Source organism: Capsicum annuum, chromosome 11, assembly GCF_002878395.1.
Source record: "Capsicum annuum cultivar UCD-10X-F1 chromosome 11, UCD10Xv1.1, whole genome shotgun sequence".
NCBI classification, from domain to species: domain Eukaryota; kingdom Viridiplantae; phylum Streptophyta; class Magnoliopsida; order Solanales; family Solanaceae; genus Capsicum; species Capsicum annuum.
The window spans coordinates 147,852,866-147,862,746 of record NC_061121.1 but is presented as its reverse complement, the minus strand read 5'-3'; the positions used below and the strand labels follow the sequence as shown (position 1 = coordinate 147,862,746).

At 32.9% G+C, this 9,881-nt stretch overlaps 1 non-coding gene across 1 annotated transcript; it reads left to right on the top strand.

Annotated features, from left to right (window-relative positions):
- The first annotated feature begins 3,745 nt into the window (after positions 1-3,745).
- On the top strand, positions 3,746-3,852 carry LOC124889200. Its single transcript, XR_007047809.1, has one exon. It is a non-coding gene; the product is annotated as a small nucleolar RNA R71 (small nucleolar RNA).
- The last annotated feature ends 6,029 nt before the right edge of the window (positions 3,853-9,881 follow it).

The window sequence follows — 9,881 nt, the reverse complement described above, 5'->3', positions numbered from 1 at the left end:
GAAACATGAAGGCGATGTCTATCTAACTTGTAATCACATACACCATTCATATACAGAAAAAATATGGAAATATAACTGAGTATAGGATCATGGTCATGCTCTAAAATCAAACAAATATTAAAGACTACAATTCAATAACATCTAAGATAGTATCTAAATCCATCTGCGAAACCTCTACTACATATGAAACAAAGATATTTGAAAACTGGGACAAGGCCTCTAGTAGACCAAAACCATAAATAAATGTCTGAAATTTAAACAGGCCTTCTAAAATATAGAAGGCTCACCAACTGAACTCTACACTTCTATCTGGAAAGATCTACTACTTAGTCGGACCGCTAGATTGAGCCTCAGACCCTGAGAGGTAGGGGGTCAATACAGTTGTATTGGTATGCAAAGCAAACCCAAAATAATATTTAATATTCAACATAAATGAGAGCAATTTAAAAATGATTCATAAATATGTCACATAGTAAAAGTCACATGGGCGTGGTTAAAGTACTCTATAAAACCATCTGAACTCTGCAACATACTCTTTATTTGACTTCTGCGCTAGGTGGCATACCCTATAATTCTATAATTTCATGGGCTATATAGAATCTTCCCTTAACTCAACACCTAAGCCCCTAACCCAAGTTTGCCGCAAGGGTTGGAGTCTCTGAATCTCTACTATGCCATAGGGTAGTCGCTAGCATACAAAAGTAATATACCTATATTGGCAAAACATGATTTTAGGTTATGAGTCGATTGACTTGTGCCCTCTTCAGGTAACCACCTAACCCTCTTTAATCCCATTTTTATTCCTTTACAACATGCAATCTTTGGAAATCAAACTCTGAAGAGTCTAGTTCTGTTTTGGCATATATTCACATGGTATCATCATACCATTAACTTGGAAGTCACATTCTCTGAGCCATTTATAGCAACTTATGTCCCTATTCTCAAATCATGGCATTCAGGACCACCATATCAATAATTCTTTTTAAGAAACTCATTCTTTAAACTCATGTAAACCATGCAAGCAATTCTCTTTATCAACAATTTAGTAAACAAAGGTGGTCATGTTAAAATTCTTATTTTTATGAAATTCTTTCTCTTTAACACAAAACATAGTTATATCAAGAAACACCCTCTCATCATCTCTAAATTATGTTCAGATATTATGACATTGAGAAAACTACTTTCAATCATAAAATATGCATTTAAACTATTTTTTGACAAAACCATAAACTTCAGTTCCATACAAGAGAGGGAATTCATAATTTTTTCTCTCAAACAATCTTCAATCTCAATTTTCATACATATACATATACATGTAAATCAATTTAGGGGAAAAGAACATAAGGAAAAAGCAATAGTAACATTGAAACATTCAGAATACATAATTAAAACATAGATTTCAAAACCCTTTTAAAATTTATGCTTAGTAATCTTAAAATCATGCTCTAGTGTTTTCAAGCCTATGTAGTTTTTAGGATTAAGCCCACGTACCTTAGACTATAAGAGTTGAAATATGGAACCTAGATCTTAAAAGATGGAACCTGGATACCCTTTTCTTAGAGTCGTAAACTTAAGATCTTGATTCTTGATCTTGAGGGAAAGGATTTAGGGTTTTAATTGAGAGGAAAAATTGAATTACGAAGTATCTTCTACTTTTGTGGCATGAATCTTATGTTATGGACAGACCTTGTGTGAGTTAAAGGTCCAAATTTCCCTTAAAAATGTGAAAATAGAACCTGAAAATTAGGTGCATGCATCGTACGCTAATTGGGTGCTGCTACTGCCTCTCTCACGAAAAAGGCTATAAAATTTTTCTTGGGTATCAGATTTTGGCAAAATTGGTATCGTTGGAAAGAAAGATACTCTGATGACCTTTCATTTGATATATAGTAGGCCCTCTAACTTGATATATACAAGAAGTTATGGTTGATGGAAGTTGACCTATGTTTAAACATTTACAGAAACTTAATCGCTAGAAATATTTTCAACTCGTCTTAGAGTTAGGGGATTTTTGTGACCTCAATTCATATTCAAAGGTATTCCCACACTATAGGATTGATAACCATACCTATATTAACAAGTAATTATCTAGTTTGGGTCAATACACATAGGAACGACGGTCTAGATTCTAGCCCAAAAGTATGAGGTGTTACAATGGAAGACAATTCTTCATATATAGACGGCAATTTAAGTGCCTTCTATACATCATAAAACTCCACTTTATCATGCACTTTCATTATTGTCTTCCTTGTTACTACGTCAATTAGTGACTGCCTTGTTACTAAGAATGGGCGTTACAAAATAAATAGAACAACTAGATCGGCTTCAAAGATAAGAATTACAAAATCTACTGGAAAGATTAGCGATCCCTCTTGTACTAAAATATCTTCAATAATTCAATTTAGCCTCACAAGGGACCTATCAACCAACTGCAAAACAATGATCGTGGGTTTTGGACTTCCAAGACCTATCTTTCGGTACTAAGATGTGGGCATTAGATTTATACTAGCCCTTAAGTCACACAATCCACGAGCACTGATGGTCTTCCCAATAGTGATCTACAAAGTGAAGCTACCTGGATCCTTTAGCTTTGTAGGCAGTTTGGTTTGTATCTTGGATGTGCACTCCTCACTAAGTACAACTGTAGCATACTATGTCATCCGGTTCTTGTTTACCACAATGTCCTTCAGATATTTTGCAAATTTTGGAACACTCTTCATAATATCAACAAGAGGAATATTTACACGAACCTATTTTTGAAGATCCAAGAAATTCTTGTAACTCACGTACTCTAGATGCTTCCTTTGCCTTTGAGTAAAGGATAAAGGTAAAATCTTCTTCTCTACTTGAATTTCATCACTTGCAGCTTTTTCTTTGACCTCTTTCTCCTCTTTGGCTTTGGAATTATCATTAGTGACTGTGGGATTAACCTACTCCAGTACTTTCTTTAAATAGAACCCACTCCTTATTATAACTGTATTTACCTACTTTGGTTTTTCCTCTGTATCGCTAGGTAAGCCTTCTTAAGGTCTTCTGTTTTGTGCTCCTATGATCAGATCTAGTTGCAACTCTAATTTCCTAGTAATCAACTGTTGACTCTTTAAATCTGTTGCAAACTGTGCTTGATTCACCAAAACCTGCTTCATCATCTCCTACATACTACTTGTCTGAGTAGTAGTCTTGTTATTCTGAAACTGTTGTCAATTCTATTGCACTGCCCCTTATAATGATTATTATTTTGTGTCTGATTACCACCCCATGAGAAATTAGTATGATTCCTCCAATTGAATTATATGTGTTCCCAAAGTTCTGTTTCCCTGGAGAATTTTTATTCCCTATATAATTCATAGAATCTATATTAATAGCACAAGCTTCTGCGGTGTGTTCATTACTCCCACAAACCTTACACCAAGAATTTACTTATTGGACTATATTAGTTGTAGTTGCTGCCTGCGGAACCCTCAACTTCATGTTGTTCAACTGAGTAAGCATCTGATTTTGCATTGCTACAAGTTGGGATGATAATGATGTGAACTGACCCACCTCTAACACACCAGCAACTTTCTTTGGAGCACTCATCGAATCCGTACGCTATTCAGGATTCCCTTGTAAAATTTCATTCAGCAGTGTGTACAATTCATCATAAGTATTCTCAAGAGCTTGTTCACCTTCTGCTGAATCCTAGAGAATCTTGGTATTTGGCTCAAGTCCCTCAATAAAAGTATGAACAAGGACATCATTAGACTGATGATGGTGAGGGCAATTTCTGACCATACTTTTAAATCTCTCCCAAGTTTGGTAGATACTCTCTCTTTTCTCCTTTCTAAAACTCAAGATCTCATTTCTCAAGCATGTATTATTTATAGATAAAAAGAATCAAATAAGGAATATCCGAGCGAGATCTTCCTAAGAAGTAATGGAGAGTGGTAGTTCAGCATGTAACCACCTCTTCGCCTCCCAATTAGAGAAAAAGGAAAGAGTGTCAATCTGACATAAACAGTATTCACCCCTGCAAGAATGTAAGTATCTCTTATTTCCAGTAAGGTTTGTATGTGCTGCTGCGGATCTTCATGTGAAAGGTCAGAGAATTGCCCTGCTTAATTCAACAATTGCACCATATTCTGGTTTAATTCAAATGGAGCACCTCAAGCTTGTGAATACTATGAGTAGCATGGTTCGTAAGTAGGATTTACACCTCATAAACTGGTCTAGCAGCTGGCTAAGCAGGAACAGGTGAGATAATCGAAGCTTGGATATTTCTGGCATTTATATTGACAGGATTGTTTGGATCAACTAGATAAGCCATTTGAACCTGTTGAATGGGATCTTGAGCTCTTCAACTTTGTTGAAATATCAGTTCTGATACTGCAAAAGGCTCGACCAACTCTTTATCTCTCGCCAGTCCTATAGTCAGCTAATTCTACAAAAATTCAGCCGCTAAGATCAAGTCGTTAACACTTAAATTTATTATCAAAAAAACAAAAATTTAGAAATTTAATAATTATACTAGTCCCCGGCAACGACGCCAAAAACTTATTGCGGCTCAAATGCACACGCAAGTGCGCATGATTGTACAAGTAATATAGTGACTTAGACAGTCAAATATCGTTCCCACGACGACTAAGAAACTAGAAATTTACCCAAATTTTAATTTTAGACAATGAGGTATTAAGTGTTGTAAGTTATCATGAGACTTGTGAAATTGCGAATAAAAATTATAAATAAATAAGAAATATCTATTTGGGAAAATAGCAAAGCAAGCAAGAGTTGCAAACAATAATGATGATTGAGGCACATTTACCAACCATACAAACCATACAATTCTATCTTCTTATCACATTCTAGTTGGTTATCAGGCTGTTAATTCACAAGGTTTAGACTATGATCTTGGTCTCCTGACCTCAAATCTTTTATCTATTGAATATTGCAACTACAACTCCTGTAGAGACATAATAATTCATTTAGATTCATGAAGTTATCTTCTTACAATTGAACTAAGCAAGGATTCAAGGTATATCCTTATACTAGATGGTAATTCAAACCTCTTATTTCATAAGAGTATAAGAACCATTCTCCTTAATTTCTTCATTCTATCCTACGATTCACCTCTATCCTACGATTTTCCTCCCGGATTCACATAGAAATTTAAATTTATTCTAATGGCGGCCACTCATCAAAATAGTAAGTCAAGAAATTAAGAATAACCTAGATAATAACCCAAAAAGATACTACGATAAAGAATTTCAAAGAGTAATCATGTTCTTGGCCTCAACCCCAGAACAAGGTTGTTTAGCCACTCATGTTTGTTTTCAACATAAAACATAAGCAATTAATCATACCAAGAATTAATATTTAAGTAAAGAAGTTCAAAAGAAATTCTAAGAACCCTAAGAGAGAGAATTTTGTAATTTTTCATTGCTGCTATGCTATCCAAAAAGTCCCCAAATTGTTCTGAATTTTTCCTTTAATAGATTTGCAAAAAAAACCCAATTTGGACCTTTGGTGCGACGCGTCATGCTGTCAAATGCCATACTCCTCATGGATCTGGGCCATCGTGAAAGGTTACTTTTTTGGGACAATTACGATTATGCTCATCACTGCAATGTGGTGATATGGAAAAGAGCTACTGTTTTTTGATAAATGCGAATTCATCTTCCTTCGCGATGCGCTAAGCTTCAGATTTTGAAAAACTGGCAACTGGAATTTTACTATATAATGTCGCGCCCTTATTCTGGAATTTTGATGATTGGGAAATGGCTTCTCACCGCAATTCGCTAATATTGCAGTACCTCACTAGTTTTTGACAATCGCTATTTTTTCCATCTCCACAATACGCTGGCCACACAAATCGGAAGTTCTGACTTCAGTTTTCCTTGCTGAGCTATGTTTCAATGCCTTTGTTCACTCTCTATACCCTTGCATATCATTAATGTGCCCAATCACGTCTAATTTATCACAATCTAGTCTTGCAAATACTAATTATGTCAATTATATAAAGAACACACTTAAAGCTCAATTACACTCAGAATAGCACATTATAGTTCTCAAAACAAGTCTAAATCTAGGTGAATATTGGTGATTGGACATATAAATACGTCCAAGATCAATAGGCGAAGTAAATGAAAATCTAATACATGTAGATGAATACATGCCAGAACACGAAAGCGTATACTCTATCAAGAGTATGGAAGTATTCGAAGAAGATAAAGACACATTCGATTCCTCATATTTTGAAGAAGAAGAATTTATAGATGAAATAGGATTTGAAAAGATAAATCCAGAATATCATGATTTAGTCAATCTTATAGAAGAATGTGAAAATAAATTTGAAAAAGGTAAAGGACTAGACAGTAACCAGTGTTCTTACTGTGGATGGTTTCCAAGAAAAATCAAAAGGGCAAAATGCAGTAAATGTTATATTGAAGGATGCCTAACTTGTATAGAAAAAGCCTCAAAAATGTAAAAACCAAAGAACAATTTAAAATTTTTTTTATAGACAAGAACCAATAAATATAACAACAGATGATAGAATATTGGAACTAGAAGAAAAACTGAAAAGGTTAGAGATAAGAATAAATAACCTCCAAAAAAAAAGAAAGAAGTAATTAAAGAAGAAGACGTATTAGACGTAGAATTACCAAATATATCTGTCAAAAATAATAAAGTCAAACAGAAAAAATCAATGAATATACCATCTGAAGGAATGATATGTAATGAAGAAAAGAACATTAGTACAGTCAAAGTATTAACAAGAATAAAAATTCAAGATTATGAGTTTGAGACCTTAGCTATAGTAGATTCAGGATGTACAAGAAGTATATTAAATAGTAGAATTTTACCAACAAGACTACTTAAAGAATTACCAAAACCACAAAAATCCATCCAGATGGAACTCATAACACTTATACAGAAGATACACCAAAAGAAAAAGAAAGTTTTATTAACACTTGTGAAAAATTCTATCAACCATCATACAAACTCAATGAAATACTAGTTAAGGACTTAAACATAAAAGCAAACTTCATATTAGGATTAGAGTTTATGGTACAAAATAATGGAGGATATTTTGTTGCTAAAGATCGGGTAATCGTGGCAAGCAATTTTACTCACTCACAAGTACAGACACAACCTATACTAACTAAATATCGATTTGTTAAGGATAAATCCGAAAAAGAATGCTGAAATAATCAGCTTTAACTCAAAAAATCACTAGAATCTGATAAGGGAGAAAATTGTACATGTAGTGACAATAAAAAGGTAACAATGTATGAAGAATTATAAGATTTATTAATAGTAGAAGAATTAAAAAAAGACTGCACTCTAATAGAAATGGATACAGAATTATAAAATTTTAAGAGAGGAATACAACAAATTAGAGTAATAAAAGATCAAAAATACCTAGATAAAAAAAATACAAATCTTAGACAAACCAGAAATAATCAGAGAAAAACCCTTGCAGCACTGGAACTCCAATCAAATTACCTGCAAATTATAAATAATCACTCCAGTATATACTATAAAAACGACATCTATAGAATCTACAAATAAAGATCTTAAATATTTTGAAGTACAAATAAAGGAACTATTAGAATTAGGGATAGTTAGAAGATCCAAGTCAAGACATAGATCAACAACTTTCATAGTGAGAAACCGTAGTGAAATAGTATGAGGGATAGCTAGAATGGTAATAAATTATAAAAGACTAAATAATGATACTATGATGGATGGATATAAATTACTAGAAAAAACAGGATTAATAAATAGAATACAAGGAAAAAAGTATTTAGTAAGTTAAGCTGTAAATCTAGATATTGGCAAATTAAGATGTACGAGGATAGTATAGAATGGACATCTTTCACATGTCCAAAAAGGCATTTTTAAATGGCTAGTTATGTTGTTCGGACTAAAGACAGCTCCTCCAATTTTCCAAAGAAAAATGGATGGTATTTTTTGTAAATTATAAGAATTTTGTATTAGTATGTGTAGATGATATTTTAGTTTTTAGTAATAACATGAGAGAACATGTAGGACATTTACAACAAGTTTTTAAATTATTTGTAGACAATGGTATGATAATAAGTAGAAAGAGAATATAACTATATAAAAACAATATTAATTTCCTAGAAGTAGTTCTCAGGGATGGTAGAATAAAACTACAACCACACATAGCCAACAAGGTCTTAGAAATGCCAGATAGATTAGATAAAACCAAGGATTTACAAAAGTTTTTAGGACCTCACTTAATTATTCTAGAACTTTTATTAAAGATTTAGGAAAAGTTGCAGGGCTACTATATTCTAAAACTGGATCAACAGGCCAGAAGACTTTTAATGCTTAAGACATAAAATTAGTCCAACAGCTTAAACGCATGATCCCAGACATCTCGGAATTGACACTGTCGTTAGAAATAGACTATTTGATAGTCTACATAGATGAAAGTCTTCAAGGTTGGGGAGAAATATTAAAATAAAAACCTAATCAATACAGTTAGAAGAAAGATGAGAAAATATGTGCTTATTCAAGTGGAATATATAAAAAAAGGCAATTTGAATAGTATAGATGCAGAAACATTAGCAGTAATCTATGGTTTAAATAGTTTTAAGCTTTATATATTAAATAAATCTAAAATATTAGTAAGAACTAACTGCGAAACTATAGTAAAATTCTATCAGAAAATAAAAGAAAAGAATAGTAGTAAAATGAGTTGGTTAAATGTCTTAGATGTCTCTTCATTTTATAATATTGTGTTATAAAATATTAAAGGAAAAGATAATAACCTAGAATATCAACTTAGTAGACTAATGAAAGACGACAACTAATGAGTTTTGTTTTAGTATGTATACAGGTAAGGGAAAAGGTAAGGCTGAGGCCTCGTCCTCCCAAGACTATATCAGGAAGTTAATGAGAAATACTTATTATAGACCACTTACTATGATTGAACATCTGAAATTAAAAAGGATAATTTTTGGGCTATTTGACCTGATAAGTTATAAGCCATCCAACCTAACTTTCAAGCTTATAACGCATGAGCAAATGGACTAACAACAGATATGCCTGATCAACAATTTATGGATATCCTACAATAAGAGACCCAAAAATAATAGTTATTAATTTCAGTCCTAAATGCTTTAAGTTATTATTTTACTGAGAAAAATAGCACTAGCAGATTTAAATTTTATGTCGTTCTTAGAGGACAGAATCAACGAGTTTTTCAAACATGGATAGACGTGATGGACTCTATAAAAGACTATACAACACCTCTCTATAAGGGTTTCAATGACCTTACAGAGGCATTAGACTATGCCTGAGGAAATCTAGGGTCAAACTATTATATTACTCCATCTTTAAGACCAAATATGAAAGAAGTTCCCCAATATAATATCAAAAAAGACATAAATAAAATTATATTCTGAGATCATTGTTCTTCGATGACCAAAGCTTTTAGAAGACTAAATCATGAAAATAAGACTCTAACACAAGATAATGAGAACCTTATAAATGAAAAAGAACAAATGATAGAACATATAGGAATTTTACAAGATCTTGTTAAAGTTCTTCATTATGAATTTTCTCAGCAGACTCAGCAAACCTATGAAACTCAAATAGTTTCGAAGAGTTCTCCATCTCCTTTAAAAATAAATAAGAAGGGTGTGCATTTCCCAATGAATGTAGAAAAACCTACAGCATCAGGTAATGATACAGCGGAACAAACAAAAGAAATAGTAATGAAAAATCTAAAGCCTGATCCAAGATCTAGGATTTTCTCAGGAGAAAAAACAAGACCCATAACTGGAACAAGACTAGGCCTATCAAGTGGAGATAGTGAAGAATATGATCCAACAATGAAAGATGACTATAACTCAACTATGGATTAATTCTCT